Consider the following 24,328-nt stretch of genomic DNA (forward strand, 5'->3'; position numbering starts at 1 on the left):
TGTAATCCAAAACCTTGGGAGAGACACCGTGAGACGGGGCCTCATCACATCGATCGAGGAGAGTGCTGATTCAACCAAGGCGGGGTCCACAAGGCGGAAGGCGACTGCGAGCACGCATAGGCATGGGCAGCGGTCAAGCATGGCGCCAAGGTTGTCGATTTTTCCCTTGAGGCACAGCCTCTCGAGTGCATTGAAATCGGCAATTGGTGTCCGCTTGATGCGCATGAACGCAGTGTCCAACTCGATTGAGGTGGTGCGTCTGAAGCAAGGCTGCTCAATGTCCATGAAAGGACATTCGGTAAACAACTGCAGGAGGATGAGGACTAGCTCCGCCATGAGAACATCACGGCGTCACAGAGCAAGGCGTTAACTTGTTTGGGGCAGTCGCAGGGGGCTGGAAGACGGATGTTGAAGGTGGACACTGACGCTGGCGTTGAGGTGGCGAAGCGGACGAGCGCCACCTTGACTGTGGTGGGGGCGACATCATGAAAGGCCAGACCCGTGTGAGCGAGACTGGTCCAGAGGCCGCACCACCGGCGCAAGAGGAGGCCGGTCCGCACGATGGTGCGGATGCAGCGTAGGCCGGCGAGGACTAGGAGAAGCATCTCGTCGGGGACGTCGCTGATGAGGTCAGCTTCTCCGTTGTGACGGCGCCGGTGCCGGGAGAGATCCTATCAGGCGGTGGCGAGCGCCTGAGGCGAAGACTCCCCGATCGCGATTTCATCCGAGGAAAACGAGAGAACGCCATACTATATCGTGGAAAACTAACTCGTCCATTTTGCTAAGATGAATTTTTTTCTTTCAGCGAATCGCAGCAGTTGATGGCTTGGCGCGTACGCGTTGTCGTACGTCGACTCGACGTGATGCGCACACATACATGATAAAAAACAAAGTACAAGTCATGTAAAAATTGACATTACAAAACTGAGAAGATAGCATAACATCTCTGAGCTTGACACCAACGTCCGTCACCTGTGTCCGGCACCACCACAGCAGTCATCGAAGAAAAGAATGACAGATCACCTCCTCACCCGAGCTCGATGCGGCTACATCGCTGATACACAGCTTTGCAGACCTCCAAGGTGGCTCATCAAAAATAAAGACATTGTCGTTGAACGAATCAGACCAGGGCAACACTCTCGGCACACCATCGAACTTCTGATCTGGCACCCCATCACGACTTAGACGCCGAAGGAGGAAACCATACTAGCCATTCACGAACCACGAACCAAGCACATATTCCGTTTCCAGATGTCGTCGATACATACCACAATCTGTATCCACTCCTAAACTACCTCCCAAGCTCCGCATCGACACTAGAGGAAACGCCGCGGTAACCATGGAGCACGAGGACACAAGTCCACCACGAGGATGCCGCCGCCGCGACGCCATCCTTGCTTGAATAGACTGGGAAAGATCCAAAGAATCTTTATTCAGCACTGTCATCATCGCCGCCAAGTCAAGACGATGAACAAGCTAAAAACTTAGACTACAAAAGAGTAAAAAAGATCCACGCAAATGGATCCGGCGATCCCCCTCACCATGGACGACTGAGGTCGCCGGCGGAGGGGAGCTGCCAAAGGACGGTGCTAAAAGATGGGCTCTCCTGGTGACGGCTAGGGTTCCAGCTACCAGGCACGAGAGAAAACACCCGTCATGTAACATCGCAAAAACTCTTCTAGGCCAACAAACCGTGCATGTACATGCAAACATCGCAGTACATTTTTGTTTTGAGAAATTATGCTTAAATTCAAACCATGAAATAATACGGCATAATTCATGGTTTCCCTATCACACGACATAGAACCATAAAAGTAGAGACCGCCATAAAATTACCAGTAAAACACGAAGATCTCCGCAGCTTTGTGCCATCATTCCTGAACCTTGCGAGAAGACTCCCGCAACACAAGAATCTGCAACCAGACCCATGCTGGTCATCATCTTCAACTACGGCATAATCGCTACCGTGGTGTTTCCCCTTTCCTTCGCACTGGCGCCGAAAAGAAAAATCAAAATCCAACTTCAAACATCCATGCCAAGATCCATGATTCAACCTTTTTTTGGTAATTATTTCATCTACTTGTAATACAAACCATTGGAAAACAAGTGGAGGAAGACAATGGTTGGAAAGAAAGAGCATAACAGAAAGGGTAGGAAAATAAAAGGGTGGGAGAGAAACAACGTGAAATTACCTAAAAATGACTTTGATGAATTGGTGTGAGCGGAAAAACCGACAAGTTTTATTCATTGGAGACAAGGGCATGGTGTCCAGGACGTCCGATCTGAGTAAATGACTGAGATCAACTCTAGCGAGCGAGCGAGCAATCTATCGATCCTTGGGATTGATTGGCCCATCAAGAAGCGACCCCAACGAAATTAATTCATAACCGGAGGGGCCACTCCTCCTTCCACGCTAAATAGAATTAATAATTATGGGGAAAATGTCTTAGCCATCCATCTGAATGGGTGGCTTGGATCAGCTCCAACGAGGTGTCGATCCATGAGACAAGGGTATCAACCAATCAGCAAACAAAATTAAAGTGACGGTCCATGGGATAGGATACTGATATCAACCAATCATCAGCAAGCACAAAGTCAAAGTGGGATGTGTGGCCCAACCAACAGTCAGACAGACAAAATCCTCAAACGCACGCCGCATCACCTCCTTTTCTTCCGTCTCTCCCACGCATCCTCCACCTTCCAGCCTCGCCACCACGCAACGCCGGCCTCCGCCATCTCCCGACAACCAGCGCCGTTGTTTGTTCGTTCGTTCATTCAAACTGGACCACGCTCTCAAAATATAATTATTCTAACTTTAATAACCAAAAAATCTAAAAATACTAATAAATTCAAATTTGAAATAAATATATCTTTTAATAATTAAATGTTTCAAAAAATAATAAGTCTCCAAATACTACTAAATTTTAAAAATACCTTACTTTAATAACTTAAAGTCTCAAAATTCATTACAAGGGCTCAAAATAATAATAGATTCAAAATAAATATTCTTACTTTAATAAATAAATGTCTTAAAAATCATTAAAAACTCAAACTAATAATTAATTCAAAATAAATATTGTTTCTTTAATAAATAAATGTTAAAAAATAAAAAGTGTCATATTGATAATAAATTCAAAATAAATATTCTTAATTTAATAACTGAAAGTCTCGAAGAAATAAAATACAAGTCAAAATAATAAAATACTGCTATATAGGCAAAACAAGGGAGAAGATTTTTGCGGAGAAAGGAAGTTAAATTGTTTGAGAAACAAGTGTGTGTATACAGGTGGGCTCACCAATTTGTGGCATGTTAGAAAACCAACGCCGAAACTATCCTTATGAAGTTGTCATACCAAATATGCCAACGCCACCACTATTTGGGCGTTGGCTCAAAATGGGGCGCCACAAACTTACGTTTTGGCTAGCCATTTCTCTACTAGTGTAGTCAACCACTTGAAAAACATGGGCTATTGGTCACCTTTGATGTTTCTACTAAAACGTGATGACTAAATTCATGAAATAAACTTGAAAAATATGAGTCCGCTGAATTGTTTCGTCATTAATCACCAAAACCCTATTGGGATATATATAAGGGCACACTAATAATATGCAAACACTTCACCAATACATGGCAACCATCACGATGATTTGAAAAAATATCAAATGTGCTAAGGAACTAAAAAGTGTTTAAAACAAGAATGAGACGAGATCGAGTAAAGATATAACAAATAGTTGAATCTCCCATACGGGAAACATTCAATGAAATTTTTCAGGTAAGAGCATATTCCACATTAAGCATGGTATGAGACCCAACAAACATCTTGCATCCCCCTTATGGAAAAGATTCTTGTTGCACTCAAAACTTCATGTTTTTTGGAGAGAAACAAAGCTCACATGTTTTGAATCGTTCTCATAGCCATTTTTCAGGATCACCTTGCACCTAAGAGCATTGTGCCAATTTACCGGAGCTGAGATAAATGAAGGAGTTGATGGGAGGATGACAAAAACATATGATGTAAATACTCTTGGCGCAATCTCCAATGCCACTAGGATTAATATCATACATCATCCTGACGGTCGAAACAACAAGCATGAGATGAGATTGAGTAAAGAGCAAACAAATAGTTGAATCTCCCATACAAAAAACATTCAACGGAATATTACAGGTAATAGAAGTTCCACATTTAGCATGGTATGAGACCCAACACACAACTTGCATCCCCTATATGGAAAATATTCTTGCCACTCCCGAAAACATTTCTTTTAGGAAACAAACAAAGACCACATGATTTCAGTCATGCTCGATAGCCTCTTTTTCATGATAACCTTACATCTGGGAGCATGGTACCAATTCCCCATTGCTAAGATAAACGAAGGAGTTAACGAAAGAATGACCAAAACAAATTCTGTAAATACTCTTGGCACAATCTCCAATGTCACTTGGATTAATCTCATGAGTTAGCCTGATGGTCATTCTTGTAAGCATTGGAGCCCAACTTAGTATCACTGTCACGAAATCAATCTCATGATCCCCTCCTCTGAAGTTGTAAATTTCCACTTCTTCAAGACGCATCAAGGAGATACTATGGCTCCTCCAGTTCTTGGGCTCATTACAAGGACAATGTTTAACGCATTTTGACATCTAGGAAAATAAAAACGTTATAATGTATTTTAGACAAGTAGTATGTGTGTAACTATATAAGCAACATGGATAATTACCTCAGACCAGCTGCATAGTACAACTTTAAGCCTTTGTATACGAGTTTGAAGGTGATGCATCCCAAGGATACGTGACACAAATGCTGCTAAAACATGTCCCTCTGCATTGAGAGTTAGGGCCAATATTGGAAAGTTGGAAACTGGAAGTTTCTCCAACTCCCTAGCAAAGTTCAGCACTGGACCAGACTGATCCTGCAAAATAATATAATTATTTGGATTGTTGTATATCATGAAATTCTTATATTACTTTCGTAAGCACATCCAATAAATTGAAAAGGTGGGTCGTTTATAAGTAAGTTGTCTAATTTTTTTAGAGAATTTAATCACTTATTTCACTGGCCTTATGATTGCATCTAGGAACTTTCGTGTTCCTGGTTCATAACATTACTTGCATAATGAGCTAGTACTACCGGTGAGCCTACTATGAATTTTTTTGGCTCAAATAATTAGAAGTCCTAGAAAATGGGCAACGTAACTAGGATAAGAAAAAAACACTGAAATGCAACATAAAAGCTTATTGTGGCAGATATATATAATACATGTAGAAGTATTTCCTTAAATGAAAGTATTGTAAAATAAATAGACTATGGAAGAAGAAGATTGCCAAAATTGAATATTTGGGTACACATTATAGGGAAGTCGCACACATTATGAAGAACAACTATAAAGTAGTACAATTTTGGAATGTTCCTCATGGTAGTATTGAAACTTGGGTTGTGGCATGTAATTATAGGAGGGGCAAGCACCCCAAGACATCAGTGTCTCGATGAATTGCATATTTTGGAATGTTTGGCGCATTAATGCCCTAGGTAGAAAGCCCCTTATTATAGACTTTATCAATAAGACTCATGTCTGACTCATATTTGAAGTCTTTAGTTGATAGGAGGAATTTTGATGGGAACCATCAGTTTCTGCTGGTGGCATCTTGGTTGAAGTAGATGTAGATATCTTTGATGTGATTAAATGGGGCGTTGCTCAATTCTATATGTGGCCTGTACCCTTATGATGAAAAGCAAGAAATACAATTATAGTTGTTATTGTTTATGGATCCCCTTATGAGGCATGCAAAGCGTAATTTCTCTCTGAGCTTCATTCATTATTTATATATATTCAAACTCCTACTCTAATTTGAGGTGACTTTTGACCTGGTTAGAGTTAATCATATAAGAGCAATGGGGTCATCAACCATAGCTGGAGAGATAACTTCAATACTTGGGTGGATATATGGAGTTCACTAGAAATTAAGCTTTCCTCTAGGAAATATACTTGCGCTAATAACCAGGTTGGCATTATTATGTCCACTATACATAGGATGTTTCGTGATACTGACCTAGATATTTTCCGTTTAGATTATTGTAATGCCCTTCCAAGAATGGGAAGTGACCACACTCTCAACGTATGGGATTCTGGTATTAGTAAATAAGCTAGAACTACAAGCTATAAATTTGAGAACACATGTCTCCTTAGGGAAGATATTAAAGATCTAGTAGAGAAAATATGGAATATACCTTCCCTAGGTGGGTCATCCATTGAGTTGTTGCAAGAGAAAATTTCAAAACTTGGAAAGACTACAGAAGGGTGTAGTGCCAATACACAGGTTGAGTTGAGAAAACTCAAGAAGACACTTATGGAGGATTATGATAAATTGGTTATTAAATCGGAAATTGTTGAGATCTTTGGAGCAAGAACAAATAGAATGGAAGAGATTCACCTATAAATGAAAAACCACTAGTTGAAAGAGGAGACCAGAGCTCAGCAGAGGTCTAGGGCTAGAGAAATTAAAGAGGGTGTTAGGAACACTGCATATTTTCATGCAGTGGCCAACCATAGAAGGAGGAAAATATTAATTCACTCTCTGGATGGCCCTAATTGCCCTGTCACTGAAATTTTAGACTTCCTCGATCTAGCTAGTAATTTTAATAAAGATCTTTTCAAAGCCAAGGGTAGAAAATGATTTACTCTCAATCAACATTTCATCACTATAGAAGAGAGAGCCTCTAATGCTACAAACAATTTGCTGCAATCCTTTTTATTGGGGAGGAAATTAAAAAAGAAATGTTTGATTCTTATGCTGATGGGCTCCACGACCTGAATGGCTACCTTTATTTTTCTATGAACAATTTTGGAATCTAATCAATTATGATATGATTAAGATATTTGAAGGTTTTCATAGGTTGAATTTTCTTTTCTAGCTTTCATTCCAAAGGATGTTGATGTTACTTCCATGAAGAAGTTCAGGCCCATTAGTTTACTCAGTTGTAGTGTAAAAGAATATTATTAAGGTTTTAACTAATTGTATTAGTGATACGTTACAAAAATGCATAGGCAGTAATCACTCTACCTTTCTTATAGGTATATTCATATTCGAAAGTGTGGTGACTACATGAAGTGCTGCATTTTTTACATTCCAGTAATGCGGAAGGGCTAGTTTTCAGACTAGATTATGATTAGGCAATTGATTTTATTAACCCAAATTTAGTACCTGGATTAACAAATATTAGATGCTTTGGTGATGAATGGGTATCCTGGATACATGCTATTACTAGGGTTGGGTTTGTAGGAGTGAATATTAATGGTTGTGGCCCTGTGATTTATTCACCACCAGTCTGGGCGTCAGACAACGGGAACCCCTTTCACCTCTCCTCTTCAATATAGTACTAGATTTGCTATCTATGATGCTTGCTGAAGTTGTCTTTAGTGATTTGATTATTGGTTTGTGCCTTGAAGTGTTCCATGGAGGGTTCGTGTGCCTCCAATATGTTGATGCCACAATCCTTTTCCTACAAAAGGATCTGGGCAAAACCGTAAAATTGAAAATGGTGATGTCCTTCTTTAAATATATCTTTTGCATGAAAATTAACTACGCCAAAAGTGCACTAATTCCGATAAACATGTCGGAAGAGGACACCAAGGAATATGCAGAAGCTTTAGGTTGCGAAAAAGCAACTTCCCTACTAAATACTTAAAAATCCCTATTCATTATGATAAATTGTGGAGAGAAGGCATTCTACCCTTGATGGACAACATTATTGAGAGAATAGCCGGTTGGAGAGGAAAGCTGCTCTCTTACAATGGAAGATTAATATTAATTCATGGTTGCCTACCTACTATCCATATATAACTTTTATCAATTTTCCTAATTCTGAGTTAATCAATACACAGATGACTCATTGTCTGTCGAATGACTTTGAAGGCCTTAGGAAATTGCATTTAGCTAACTGGAGACTTGTCTATAGGAAGAAAGAGTTTGGTGGTTCAGGTATCTCCAATCTCCAAGAGATCAATCTATGCCTCCTAGGATCATGGATCAAGAGATAATATGAAGGAAATGGGAAATGGAAAGCCACCAAAAGGACATATCCTAAATAGCATCCAACTGATAAAAATATTATTTGAGAAAAAAATCCAGGTAATTTAAAAATAGTAAAACACGTGAAAATATAGGTTGAACAAGAGACATACCTGCGCAGATATTTGCAAACATAGGACATGAACACGAGGGGGTTGCGAACATGCATCTTTCCCTTCCTTGGTGAGCCCTTCATCTTTGTATTTGTAGTTCTCTACCGTATCGACCCTCAGGCTCTGAAGTGACCAAAAACCAAACATAAGGGCTAACTTTTTATATGAAAACCAATAGGAGACCTTCTCCACCATTGGCGCCCAGATGGACACGTTGATGTCCGAGGCAACATCAACACTGAGCTTCAGTTGCGTAAGCAGTGGAGTCTCTATGTTGATACCCTCACATTGCCCTTCATCGATACTAATCTCAAGCTCTTGCAACGATGTTGAGCGGATTGTAACAACTTGTGCAGATCTATCTGCGTTCACCTTGAGCACGCGTAGGCGTGGACAACGGGCAACCATGGTGTCAAGATCGAGGATGGTGCAACGGTAGTGTTGGAGGGACAACCTCTCAAGTGCCAAGAATTTATCTTCCGCCACCTGTGTGAAGCAGACAAAGAACAACCACATCTCGATCGACTTCGTGTGAGGAAAGCACGGCAGCTCAGCAGTAAAAATTTTGTTGAAGCTATTAACAAGGACTAGCTCTTGTGGAGAGACCCTTGCCGCAGCATGGAGAAGGGAGGCAAATTGAGCTCCATCAGCAGTGTGTCCCCCACTATAGAGCTCGAGTTCGATGCGTAAGAGGGACACCGTGAGTCCGAGCGCCACAGCATCTTCTAGTGCAGTGAGCGACTCTTCGAGCAAGACATGCGAGACCCCACGGAAGGTGACCCTGAGCACGCGCAGGCGCGGGCACTGGTTGAGACAGGCGCCAATGTCAACAATGTTTCCGGAGAGAGAGAGAGCCTCTCAAGCGCAGGAAGGATCTGGTTGTCCGGCGGCTGGATCTGGAGGAAGTATGTGTCCAGCTCGGTGGAGGTGGTGCGGAGGAAGCAAGGCATGGTGATTTCGATGCGACGCCCTGGCTTGCTTATAGAAGACCGCAGGAGGACGAAGATGAGCTCCTCCGGCGAGAGCCGGACGGCCTTGCGCAACAACTTCTTGGCAAGCGCTTCGTCATGCCTGGCAGCCTCCGGCGGCACACTCCTCGCGAGACGGATGTCGAGGGCAGAGACGGACATACCTGCACGGCGACGCGCGACGCGGGTGAGCGCCGCCTGCACCTTGCCGACCATGAAGCAATGATATCCACCTTTCCTTCTTTTACCGGATATATAATAGGCAACAAATCCTCAAAAGAATAAACTAAAATTATAGGCAACATATTTATTGCATCCCCTGCATCGTGTATCCTTTGTGTTCTCCAACAAACGATCTAAATCATGCGCTTCGTATCCAACACGTTGAATATTTGCATTTAGCAACCCGCTTATGGTCTAAACAACCATCCTTTTATGCAAACATGTCCTCGAACCCTAGTCTACGGTCCCCAACCCAAGAGTCAACTCCTCTATCTGCCCTAAATCGTGGGCTCATGGTCTCTTCATCGGCTCACCACATCCCCTTCTCGATTGCTCGGAAGCCTAAATCTTAATCAGAAGGCCGGTGACGGCAACTAGGGCTCGGACGACCCCCTTGAAGGTCTCTCTTGATGGCAGTGTCGACCTCGGCTCGACGACGGGATGGACAGGGGCAACAACGACTGCGACGGTCGACATTATTCCGATGAATTACTTTTTTTTAAGAAAACGAGGATATACCACCGAACTCTGCATTTGATGGATGCATGCAACCATTTTATTAATTATTGATAGTGACCTTATAAAGTAATACATCAGTAAGACTGAAGTCACCATTTTGACAACAATTGTCACTATTCCTATCCCTTGATGAAGGGGTGTCGAATGTCCGAGCCTAATATCAAATAGACATCGCACCAAAGCCAAACATCTAAAACCGAATGCCCTAGCCGAGCCACAATATCGGGACTAGGTCACACACCGGTCTGGCGCGCTCTCAGAGGCCGCCGCCATCGTCTTCCACCGATCTATCTCCAGAGCAGGTAATGACACACCGACCTTGCCAGGCCTTCCGTCGATGCCACCATGGCACCAGACAACGCCACCATCCTGCACGTATCTATCCACACGCGCTTGTCGGCGAAATTCGGCAGCACCATGCTTCCGGGATCCGTTGTCGGTCCTTGCGATAGATGTAACACCGCTCCTCCTCTTGCCCCCTCCATCCAGCTCCTGCTCCAAAACGATGCCCCCGGGAGGGAGAACGACACCGAATGCGCCGTCATCGTCCGATTCGGTAGACCCATATCCGGTATACACACGATCGAGTGGACGTGACCTGCAACGCCGATGCCTCGAGAAGAAAACAACGTCAGAGACACCGCCATCGTCCGCCAAGACCGCAGTCAGGCGCGATTTTTACCGGAAGCCGCGTCGTCCCGATCCCGCAGCTGGCTGGAACAACGCGGAGCCTCGCCATGGAGACGCATGACAAGGTCAGCTGGTATGAGTGAACTGAGATGCTTCTGTTCATTTCTGAATGGTTTGGAAATCTTTAGGTGATGTTCGATTTTGCTTGATCATATCTGAAATATAGGTTCAACTTCTGATGTGTATTTCTCTTGGCATTTGGCAATAAATTCAACAAAGATTTTTATTATGAGAAGGATTATGAATGTCTTTGTTCAATCTTGTTGTCAAAATGGTAACCATTATATATTCTTTACAGTATACTGGTAACTGTATTGTGTTATTGTCTAATTCAGTCCTTAGAATAAAGGTTGCAACTGCAAGCATTCTCATCATCTAAACTTGTGGATTCCAGCAACATACTTGATCATCCAGGCTGCCGTAAAGCGTTTACAGAGATGCCTGATATACTGACACTAACCCACTACACATCCTTACATACAAATCAGAATTTTAATCATGTTTCCATAGTTGGTAGAAAAACCTGAAGTACATAAAGATCAGGTTCCTGATACAAAAAGCTGTCCAAACAAAGAATGATTTTATCTATGTTATCCTGTACACTTTGATGGGGGGTATCCTTCTTTTCTAAAAAAAGTACACTTTGATGTACCGAATTCATGTAATGGATGAGAATTTGTGTTATGTCAAATTAAATTCGACTTGATTTCTGACCATATTCAAGTTTACCGAATTCAAGTTTGTAGATGTTCAGGAAACATATGACAGTGACTTTTGCCTGTAGCTTTGATCTCAAAACTGGGCATAACCATCCCAGGCCACTTCTGTAGTTCAAAAGGTTTACTGAACAATATATGGTTTGACCACATGACGGAGAAGGTCACCTGAACTGAATTAGTCACTGAATATTTTGGCAACAGCAAAGATAATACTTCTTGCCAAATGCAAAGCAAACTAACAGGGAAAAATTCAACCAAATTAAAGCCTCTTGTCTGAACAAGACATTCTCATACGAGAGGCTACAGCTGAAGGATCGCGGTCGGGGAAGGCCATCCAAGGGAGGTGGCGCCTCATCTGAGACGCGTCGTCATTGCCGCAGAACGTTGTCAGTTCGTCATGGCTTCGCCGCCAAGACGACCACCCGGGGGTTAGTCGCCGTCTTTGGTGGCCGTAAGGCCCCGGATTTACTTGACTGCACGTAAGGAGGCCCGTGCGCACGGCAGTGTGGAGGCAGCGTAGGCGCATCAGCATCAGGAGGAGGATGTTATCAGGGAGGACGCTGGTGGGGAAGCCATCTCGTGTAGCACACCGACGGTGAGCTCAATTCTGCGGCGTCGAGCTGAGGCGACGCTCTGATTTGGTTTCCATGGATCCCAAGGCTTACTGAAGTGCAACGCAGTGCACCCTGTACTTCTAAATGCCTACAGAGATCGGCCCAATTAACAAACCCCAGGCCCATAACTGGCCAATGCCTCCCTACAGTATAGCCCACACACACAGAAAGCAATAGCCGATGGATGTTCTAAAAAAACAACAACCGATGGAAGTTTGTTGATATGATAAGAAAAACTGATAAACAACAACATCTTATTCCACTTCTAAGCTCAACATTATGGTATGCGTTTACAGCTAAATTTTATCTATAAAAACCAAATAAAGATAAATCGATCCAAGCGTTACTGAATCTTGGCCAAACTAGCGGAGCAGATCGAAATAATATGAAAGGCACTGACATAGCTTTACTGAATCTTGAAGAAAACAATGTAGGACTACGTTAAAAAAGAATATGATTAAAAATATAGCTGCATCTCTCGCAGAAAACACTGCTGGAGCATGCTAATTAACCATGGGCACGCCGAACCGGTTCACCAGAGTAGAAATATGCATAGCAATCCACGGAAGGATATGCTAAGAAAATATTGCAAATTTTTCTGATGCCGCCTCGAAAGTTCTCTCTGTTAAGCCATTTCGCCAACTTCACAGTCATTGTTATAAGCATTGGAGCGCATCTGCATATCAATGTCAACAAATCAAGCTGGCAATGCTCTCCTTTGAAGCCACATATTTCCACTCCTTTAAGACGAGGCATTGAGATACTTTGGATTATCCGGTTCTTAGGTTCGTCGCAAGGACAATTTCCGCATGCTTCTCTCTCCTGGGACAAATGAAAAAAGTGTTACAACGCGTCTTCTTATCCTATGCTCCCTCTATTTTTATTTACTCCGCGTAGAAGTTTTTGACCTAAGTCAAATTTAATAAAGTTTGACCAAGTTTATCGTAAAAAATTAAACCTTGACAATAAAAAATTTATATCGGTATGAAAATATAAATAATGATGATTCTTTTGGTATTGACTTGGTATATGTGGATGTTAATTTTTTTGGCATAAACTTGATCAACTTTTAGAAAGTTTGACCAGCCGATACAAAGCTAATATGCGAAGTAAATAAAAATGTAGGGAATACAAAAGCTCGGACCTTCTCTCAAGAACATACCGCAGAAATTGCAATGAACAAGCAGGACACTATGCATGTAAGACATACAAAGAGCATGAAGAATTACCCCGTAGTAATAATATAGGTTGACCTTAAGCCTTTGTGTACCTGTTTGAACATGATGCATCTTGAGGAGGCGTGACACGAGTCCTCCCGAAACATGCTCCATTGCTGTGAGATGTAGCTCCAGCACAGAGAAGTTCATAAATAGAAGTTTATCCATCTCCTGCGTAAAGTCTAGCTATGCACCTATATGTCCCTGAAAAACATTTTGATATATGACATAAAAACCCACTAGCTTTAATCGAAATTTAGAGCGTCAAATCATTTGATTGATTAGGAAAAGATATTGAACCTACACAGGCAGACATGTGCAAAATCAGGACGTGAACAGAAGGTAGATGTCCTTTCCCGTTGTTAGTGGGTAACGTCTCCAGCCTTATTCCTTGAGGCAACGAACAATCAAATACAAGAGGGAACCCTGTGTAATGGCGCTGGAATGAGATATTCTCCACCATTGGCGTCGAGATGGACATGCTGAGTTCCATGTTGGCCCGTACACCGAGCTTCAGTTGCTTAAGCACCGGAGCCACTATATCGATGCTCGAGCATTCCATGAATGCCCGGACATCAAGCTCCTGCAAAGACGTTGAGCGGATTGTGATGTTGCGTGTAGACTTACCAGCAATCACCTTGAGCACGCGCAGGCGCGGACAGCGGGTAATAAATGTTGGAAGGTTGATGATGCTGCAGGCAGAGAGGGACAACATCTCGAGTGCAGAGAAGTTTTGATCCGGCAGCTGTGTAAAGCATATGTTGTGCAGGCTTAGCACGACCGATGTGGCACGGTGGAACCATGGCAGGTGTGCATTGATTATGTTCCTGACACCATTGATGTGTTGGTTAAAGTTGGAGAAGATGAACTCCTGCGGTGAGATCCTTGCCGCGGCGTGGATGAGGGAGGCGAAATGAGCCGCATTGATAATGACTTTCTGAGGTATGCTGATGTCGAGGAGAGACACCGTGAGACGGGGCCTCATCACCTGGATCCAGGCGAGTGCTGATTCGACCAAGGCAGAATCCACAACGCGGAAGGCGACTGCGAGCACGCGTAGGCATGGGCAGCGGTCAAGCACGGCGCCAAGGTTGTCGATTTTTCCCTTGAGGGACAGCCTCTCGAGCGCGGTGAATTCGGCCATGGGTGTCGGCTTGATGCGCATGAACGCGGCGTCCAGCTCGATTGAGGTGGTGCCTCGGAAGCAAGGCAGCTCAATGTCCATGAAAGGGCATTCCGTAAACGACCCCGGGAGGATGACAACTAGCTCAGTCGGTGAGAACACCATGGCGTCACGTAGCAAGGCGTTAACTTGTTTGGGGCAGTCGCAGGGGCTTGGAAGGCGGATGTCGACGGTGGACACTGACGCTGGCGGTGAGGCGGCAAAGCGGGCGAGCGCTGCCTTGACTGTGGTGGGGGCGACATCATGAAAGACCAGACCCGTGTGAGCGAGACTGGTCCAGAGGCCGCGCCACCGGCGCGAGAGGAGGCCGGTATGTACGGTGGTGCGGATGCAGCTTAGGCCGGCGAGGACTAGGAGAAGCATCTCGTCTCGTCGGGGAGATCACCGATGAGGTCAGTGCCTCCGCCGTGACCGCGCTGGCGCCGGAAGCGATCCCCATCCGGCGGCGGCGAGCGTCTGAGGCGACGACGCCCCGATCCCGATTCCATCCGAGGAAAACGAGAGAACGCCGTATCCTGGAAAACGAGAGCCTAGCAACTCGTCCATTAATGTCCAGGGCAGTGTTGCCGCCGCAGGGAGGCACTGTTGAGCTACCGGGCAGGTTGGGTCGTCGCCTCCTACACCCATATGCATGTGAAGCGGTGGATAACCAGGCAAGTTCAACTGGATCTGGCCGGAGCCGGCGATGGAGAGTGGAGACTTCCTGGTGCAGCCACTGGTGACGGCTGCAACCACCACACGCCCCTCCGGCACCTGGGGCAGGGTAGGGCGCAGCGCAGCCGCGTAGGTCGGTGGAAGCCGCGGACGTGTGGAGGCTCCAAGCGCCGGACGAGCAAGACGGAGAGGAAGGCGCCAGGCGCGGCGATTCCGACGCGCAATTGCCACGCCCGCCGATCCGGTGGAGACAAGTCCTCGACCGATTCGACGAGGAGGGGCTGAGAAGAGCGGGGGAGTGCGAGACCTGAGAGGAAGAGAGTGAGCTGTGATGAATGAGGAACAGTGGGGAAACGGTGAAGGATAAGGGGTGGGGAAGGTAGGTGACGAGGCGAGGAGAGATCTTTTTTTTAATAGGCAAAACGAGTCGAGCAGAAAATCACTGGGCCGGGCGTTTCCAATTCTTTTGTTCTTTTTATAATATATTTTTAGTTGGCTTTCTTAGCTCATTTGGTCAAATAATAATAAGTGTAGATATAGCACCTTGTCTCAGAAAAATGTATAGATATAGCATCAGACTTTGTCTAATTCATTTTGTTTATTGATAAACCATTTTGTCATTTGTTTTATATTTAGCGTTAGACTTGTACGGCTTGGCGATATTTAGGGTTTAAAAAATGTTCATTCATGATAATTTTGATAGTTCTATAAAATCATTAGGCTTTTTATTGATATTTGTTATTGAGCATATCAAATTTTCGAAAACATTCAGATCATCTTGTGGTCTCTGTTGCTTAGCCATTATTTTTTAAATATTTATAATTAATATAATACATTTATGTGATAGTGAAATTTTATGTGAATGCATGTGTGTGGATCGTGTGTTACACGCGCTCTCACATCACTGGGCATGAAACGCATTAAATGGCCCAGTAAAAAAACTCATGAAATAAAAAATAACATTCAAAATATGTATTTTATTATAGATTATGAGACGTGCGTTGCACGTGCACGTTTACTAGTGGGGGGTAAAACTTCCAACCTAGTCATCATCAACCTTTTTTATAACATCATAAAATTTATTCCTCAAACAAAAGGGATAGTAGAGTCGGTGTCCACGGTCAGAGGATAGTAGAGTCCCAGAGTCAGAGGAACTAGAAACAAAAGGAAGTTTGGCTAAGCTTTCAGCAACCACATTAGCTTCTCTACAACAATAACCGTAGTCAATACTAGCGAGCTGAATACATTCCGTTATTACTGCCACATCAGGACCCATATAATCATGTGCTCGAGTAACAGCCTCCACTGCAAGTATGCTATCTGATTCGATGTATACCTTATTGCATACAATTCTCTCTGCTAGGTATAGGCCATTCCGAATAGCACTTAGTTCTGCTGATTTTGCATTGCGAACATGGGGTAGAACCCAAGTTGTTGCTGAAATAAAATTTCCTTTATGGTCTCTCGCCACCGCTCCACTCGAGCCTGAGAGTGTTTCCTCACAAAATGATACATCCACATTAATATTCACAGTTCCTTCAATCGGTTTCCTTACTAGATGTTTTGGTGTTGCAGCCCTGACGAAGCTTGTTACCAAAACTTTGATTGAAACAGCCGAGCGATCTGGCTCCTGTATCATCTCTCCCTTGCCTACTTGGCAACGATGGCACCATGTGAACCACATATCAATAATGATTAGTTCAGCCGTGGGGATGTCACCAGTGGATGATCATTTTTCAGCAGGATTTCTAACATAACAGACCCCAACCTGTCTTGCACTACTACCTCATCTATAGCAGATTTTAGCCCAAGCTCGGCCTAAACTTTGCGCGCCCCGTGGACAGCAGAAAAGAACATGTTAAATGTCATCAATCTCAGTCTTGCAAAATGGACATTGCCAAAGAACTGGAATGTGTCTTCCGGCTAAGACTCCCAGGCATGGTAGTACACCCATGAGCACCTTCCACCCAAAGTGTTTTATTTTCTGTGGAGTACGTAGTTGCCAAAGTTGATTCGATATGGAGTTCAACTGAACGATATACCTTGTCCATCTGACCTGGCTATTTGGCTCCCAAACTAATGATTAAATGTCGCGTGGTACGCCGGCCGAATCAGGAAGGTTCTTGACCTTGTAAACTGTCACGCCACGAAATCTTCCACAGCCTCCATCCGGAGCGGAATTTGAATTATTTTAGCAACATCAACCGGTGGAAAGACAGACCTAATAAGGTCCAGATCCCACTGTCCCGTGTGAGGGTCTATAATTTCCTCCACTAGTGTTAACATTGTCCCTGCTCTAGGTGTTATAACCTTTCTTGACGCACTAGAAGGAATCCAAGGATCATCCCAAATATTTATTTGCGAGCCCGCTCCAACCCGCCATATACAACCTCTCTTGAAAGTTTGAATTCTAGCCACAATACTTTGCCAAGTAAACGAAAACCCTTTCCTTGGTCCAGCCTTTAATATGTCACCATTGTGGTAATTAGCACTTAATACACGTTCACACAACAAGTCTTGATTTTAGAGAAGACGCCAACACTACTTTGCTAACATAGCAAGATTAAAGTTGTGAAGGTCCCTGAAGCCTAATCCACCCTTCTTGTTTGGTGCACACAATTTTCACCACGCGAACCAGTGCATTTTCTTTTTCCCTTCTCCATCGCCCCACCAAAATGCTAATGTTTCATCAGTAATTGATTTACAATTTCCTTTTGGTAATTTGAATACTGACATTGCATAGGAAGGAATAGCTTGTGCTATAGCTTTCAATAAATTTTTATTTCCTTGCACTGAAAGAACTTTTTCTTTCCAACCCTTAAGCCTCTGACAAACTCTGTCCATAAGATGTTGGAAGCCCTGTAAACTCTAACATACATTTTGAAGGAAACAACCAAGAGTTCAGTGAGTATAAGGGCACACTCTATGCATCACTATAATTTCAATTTTCCATTGCTTCTATTACTAGTAAGCTTGCACGTGCAATGCACGTCTTGAATAATACAATTCGTTATAATATTGTAATAATAATACAAATCTATTAGCCTTTTGACATAGAATTTTGGCACATTTCATAATAACCACACCAAATATGCTCCTTCCTAAAATTTGAAGTTATATATACTCTAAGTCTGTTAACCACATCAAATATGAACATGATACATTTCTAAACATCTAAAAAAGGCAACCGCATCAAATATGCATTGTTGGGTGAAGTGACGTGTACTTTAAGCATCCATCAAAAAATGAATCCAGTAGCAAGAACTTCTATCCAGTCCTTCAGTTCTAGGATAAGTTTGTCACGCACCTAAACAACCTACATAAATAAAACTAATGATTATAAAACATCATGTCATAGTAAAACAAAATTGAGGTGAGGTATTTTAAGCATCCATCGAAAAATGATTCCAGTAGCAAGAACTTCTATCCGGTGCTTCAGTGATAAGATAAGTTTGTCACATACATGAACAACGAACAAAAAAAAAACTAATGATTATAAAACATCATGGCATAGTAACAAAACATGTTTATGGAATTAACCATGGACTGAGTAATTACCCTTTAACATAATTAACCTTTCTAGATGGTTGGCTGGTCCTGGTCTATTGCTTTAATAGAATTACACAGTCCATCTAGACTGGTCCAAACATATTTATAGAATTAACCAGCCAACCATTTAACAAAACTTCATGTGGACTAAGTATAATATCTTCTCATTTATGATAAACTTTATTGCTTCTAAAAAATTACAGGCTTAGTTTGCAAAAAAATTACTCCCTCTGTTCCAAAATAAGTGTCTCAACTGTAGTACAACTTTAACAAAATTGTACTAAAGTTGAGACAATTATTTTGGGACGGAGGGAGTATCAAATTACTCGTTAACAGAATGCATATAGATACATGTTTCCACTTAGTTTATCTAGTGATCAAATTAAAACTCCAGTAAACATATCATGGATCCAATCCAGATTTTCTGGCCATCCACCCTTAATTCCTCAGATAAAAAATGCGATCTTTGACCATACTTTTGATATAAATATCAGTTGTTCATAATTTAATATTGGTTTGGCCAGAAACATCAACTGGTCTTGTAGCTGAAGATTGATTCTTTATGATTAACCATGGTAGTAACTTAAACTAAAAAACAATAATTTCTATAAAAGGGAAAAGGGTTGATTATAAGGCAAAAAATATAGATCACACGAGCACGAAAATCATTTCAAGTTGCTGTTGTGTGAGTACCACCAAATCTGCACATTTTCCATGTATAAATTTTCTATGTACCAGAGACCAAATTTTTGCCTCCCAAAGTCTAGGCAGAGACCAATCAAATGTACAAAGAGGATCCCGAAGTTGATAAAATTTCAACATATAAAATCTTGTCCATCATTTTCTGCATTATATGCTAGTACAAAAGTTACAAGCTCATGTTATTACGAAATTATTTTTTCATCAAAAAAAATGTTGATACATTTTTACCTAACAAATTTGAATACTTTCTTTTCTCAAGAAAACAATTTGAATGCTCTTTTGTTGCTCATGAGCCAAATTTAGACTGCACGCTATCAAATATGCCATCTATTTAATAAAGGGAGTAGTAGTTCACAACCAACTAATGCGCAATACCTAACAACATCATGCTACGACGTAGATGCATGCATCGGCATGTGAATGGCAAGGAAAGATAGCGGTGTCAAGAATAGCCATATTTGAAACTACTCTTTTTCTAAAGACCCCCCAACACTATCCCAAATATACGACCTACTAGTCAGATCACCTCTTGCTCCTCTAGCAGAAATAACTGCCTCCCTAAGAGGTGATTCCTCAAACACTTGAAGTTGGTTGCAACAAACTGGTCCAGAGGACGGTTTACTTATATGTCAATGAGGCCTCAACCAACTACAGCGGACAGGGTATCATCACCTTCCACACCATCACCATGGAGTAGCTCCTAGGCTGCTCAATGAAGCATGACACAATGTTGCTGACCTTGCTGGTGGAATCATGTCGCAGTGCATGCTGCATGGTGCTGGGGATGAAGTGTCTAGCCCATCGCCTTGGCTGCCGGCTAGTTCCATGGCTATGGCAACACAACAGTGCTATTTAACTCCGCCAATTATTCTTGTTGTGTCAGTATTGAAGCCAGTAAATTTCTCTTAATATTTTATCCATGTCTGGAACAAATGGATAGGCAGGGCCTACTTTCTAGAATTAGAGAAACACAATAAGGGGGTATCGAGCGATAAAAGGTAAAGGTAGTTATAATAATCCTAATCAGCTCAAAACACCCAACACCAGGGAACATTTTGACCAAACTCCTTGTATAATCAGTACCACTGATAGCTTGTCCTTAGATCCTGAACCTTCTGAAAAAAACTCAAATTCCAGATAAGAATGTTGTATCTGGGTATGATATTTATGATGGAATTCCTGTAAAATGTTGCTCTGCTCCAGTAAAGCTAATGGTAGCTACACCTAAACATCATGCACTAAAATGAAATATTTGAGGTATATTATATACGGCACCACAGAAAGAAAAGAGTGCAACAGCTAGCTAGAAAGAAAGTGAGCAAACCTCCATACATGCACTAAAAGTACTTTAAGTGAGGAGAATATTTTCCTTACTTGTGTATGTGAGATTTAGTAATGCAACATCAATGCTTGTCAGCCTTGCCAGCTCACCTAAAATTGAAGTAGCCTGCTCAAAAGAAAAGTGGGAAAGTCAACATACATACAATTAAGAGCACATTTGTCCTGCGGAAGTGCGACTTTCCAAAAATCCCAGCCAATTCATGAAGCCAAGACAAGATCTTTACATATCCACCAATTTTGCAATCACAAGCATCAACTTCTCCTGTGTGCAAGCATCGTATCTTAGGCAATACCATCAATTTTATAATTTCTTGAACTATTTTGCTCCCTCTGGAGTCTTCACACGACCACATGTTTCTCCCTCGTGCTTCATCGGACTATCCAATTGATGGTTCATTCTTTGCAATACCCAGATTCATTTGCTTGCTATAGAGTACGTGAGATTCATTTGCTTCCTGGTCCTCTGAGCTAGCTTCCTACACCCAGCTAGCCATTGAAAGTTAAGGTAAAGAAAAACCTTATTAAAGTACGTTGTCTTAGTGGCGAGCAATGTTCAAGAAGTAGTTAACTGGTAGCTGCTCGGTCGCTTTAGGAATATCGATTAATCGGTGAATCGGCCTATTATATTAACTAGATTAATCAGTCGACCATTAATCGGTAGATTTAATAGGAACTTTCCAACATATATCTAGATTTTTTATGTATTATACCATACTCTCATGCTCCCAGCTATGTAGTATACCAAAATATGTCGTTGTACACATATGAAAATCATAGAGAGGAGCTAAAATTATTATCATAACCATTAAGGAGCGGGATGGGTCTGGAAGGTGTTACGGGCCAAATATTGGGCTTTGTTTGCCCACCTGTTAATGGGCCAGCGGGGATTAATCGGCCTGATAACTGATTAATCGGTCTAACTCGCCAATTAATCGGACTGTCAAGTTAACGCGATGAATAGGTGTTATTCGATTCGGCCATAGATTAAATGTCCCGTTAACTGATTAATCGGGTGAATTCTTGAACAGTGATGGCGAGGGCCTCGCCAACAGCGATAGCGGAGTGGAGGATCGGCTAGCGGCAGCCGAGTGGGGGATTGGTGGCGGCGGAGCGAAGGATAGGCTAACGGCATCATTTTGGAGAATTGGCGGTGGAGGCCAAGTTTAGGACTAGCGGCAGCGGCCGAGAGGAGAGGCGAAGGCCAATTGGAGAGGCGGCGGCGAGCGAGTGGAGAGGTGGCGGTCCATGCTCATGCATGTGGGGTAGCACAAGAGTAGCGGGGGTGCGTGGTGGGGGTGGCGGCTGAGCGAAGGTCATGGGGGGATTAGATCGGTGGTGGTGCGTGGTGCAGGGCAGTTCTTTCTTTACAAAGGGGCGGGGAGGATTAGTGGTGGATGTTTTTCGGGCTTGTTGTGTCAAACATTGGATGGTTTGGGGCCTTTAGATCTTCTAGATGGACAGTCGTGATGGTTTGGACCTGCCCCCTTTGGGTCTTTTATAGGGGTAGTAGATGCATCATTGTAACTGTCAGCGTGGACTGTAACTTTTTGTTGTTCCTTCTTATAGTGTTGTTTTCTGCGTGGAAGAGTTGCAGAGGATATATTTGTTCTAGTCAAAGAGAATTAAATGTTTCTAGCACTGTAATTTACTTTCCTTAGCTTTGTAATTTCTTTCAGCTTGCATTGTAACTTATATTTGTTCCTTTTGTTCTTAGTTATTTTTCTACTGGGTCAGCCAACCTGTTTGCCCAACTCGTTGACATACATAAAAGATGGGGCGATGGAACTAGTGAGGTCAAAATTTAGAATACATCAGTACCTGGCGCTCAGGAACATGGGCATAATATTTTTGACTGAAACCAAATTAAATACATGTCGAGTGTCAAATAGACACTCCTACATGGAGATCAGATCATAGTGTCTGCTCTTCTCTTCTGGAAACAAAGTAAGAGTGAAAATTTATTATTTGTATACCAACACTTTACAATACACGACAACCACCCTACAGATTCGAGAAGGCAGGCATCGAGAAAACTACATAAGTTTGAAATAATTATGTTCAGAACATAAAGCATGAAACATGATCGAGCGTAGAGCTAGCAAATACACTATGGTAAGAAATGGGGAGATCTCACTTTCTCCTTTTCTCACTCCACCATAACTTCCTGACTTTCTGAAAGGATCGAGAAGAGGTGTCTAGAGGGGGGGGGGGTGATTAGACCCTCAACAAGTAAAGATAGCAGTTTTCAAGTTTTTCAAGTTGAGGTTGGAAATTAGCATAATTTCAAGCATTCACAATACAAGACAAGCAAGCATGCAAAGAGTATATGAGCAGCGGAAAGTAAATCATGCAACTTGCAAGAAAGTAAAGGGATGGGATTGGAGTGTGCAAACGCAATTGGAGACACAGAGATTTTTGGCGTGGTTTCGATTGGTGGTGCGATCGTACATCCACGTTGGTGGATACTTCAACCCATGAAGGGTAACGGTTGCGCGAGTCCATGGAGGGCTCCACCCATGAAGGGTCCACGAAGAAGCAACCTTGTCTATCCCACCATGGCCATCACCCACGAAGGACTTGCCTCACTTGGGTAGATCTTCACGAAGTAGGCGATCTCCTTGCCCTTATAAACTCCTTGGTTCAACTCCACAATCTTGATGGAGGCTCCCAAGTGACACCTAACCAATCTAGGAGACACCACTCTCCAAAAGGTAATAGATGGTGTGTTGATGATGAACTCCTTGCTCTTGAGCTTCAAATGATAGTCTCCCCAACACTCAACTCTCTCTCGCAGATTTGGCTATAGTGGAGAGATGATTTGACTGGAAAGCAACTTGGGGAAGGCTAGAGATCAAGATTTTTGTGGTTGGATTGGAATGTCTTGGTCTCAACACATGAGTAGGTGGTTCTCTCTCAGAAAATGAATGCTGGAAGTGTAGGCACGTTCTGATGGCTCTCTCCACGAATGAAGAGTGGGTGGAGGGGTATATATAGCCTTCACACAAAATCTAGTCGTTACATACAAATTCCCAAACTCGGTGAGACCGAATGGTGAAACTCGGTCAGACCGATTTGGTTAAAAATGTGAATGTTAGAGTTTTCGATGGGACCGACAAGGTCAACTCGGTGGGACCGATGTGTTAGGGGTAGGGTAAAACCTCAACTCGGTTTGAATGATTACACAAACTCGGTGAGACCGATTTTGGTAATAAGCAAACAGAGAATTGGTCAAGCAAACTCGGTCGGACCGACTGCATATTTCGGTGGGACCAAAATTGTTGCAACAGGCAACAGAGAGAGTTTGGAAGCCCATCTCGGTGAGACCGAGATCCCATCGGTGAGACCGAACTGATTAGGGTTTCTGGCAATGGCTATGTCAAATGAACTCGGTGGCGCTGGATAGATCAAATCGGTGGGGCCGAGTTTGACTTTAGGTTTAGGACATACACTACTAGGGAAAAGCCTAGCAGCAGCGCGGGTTTTGGGCCTAGTAGTAGCGTGGGGGGCGGCGCTACTAATAAGGCGCTACTGCTAACGTATAGCAGTAGCGCGGGTGCCACCCGCGCTACTACTACGTCCTTTAGTAGTAGCGTGGGTAAAAACCCGCGCTACTACTACCAGCGCGGGTTTTTTTTTTTGAATTTTTTCGAAAAAATATTTTGATTTTTTCCCCTAATTTTCAAATTTCTGAATTATTTTAACCTCAAATCTCTAATCACCCCTCATTGCTGCTCAATTTAATCTCTAATCACCCCTCATCATTCCAAAT

The sequence above is a fragment of the Triticum dicoccoides genome, chromosome 4B (genome assembly GCF_002162155.2).
Source record: "Triticum dicoccoides isolate Atlit2015 ecotype Zavitan chromosome 4B, WEW_v2.0, whole genome shotgun sequence".
NCBI lineage: Eukaryota > Viridiplantae > Streptophyta > Magnoliopsida > Poales > Poaceae > Triticum > Triticum dicoccoides.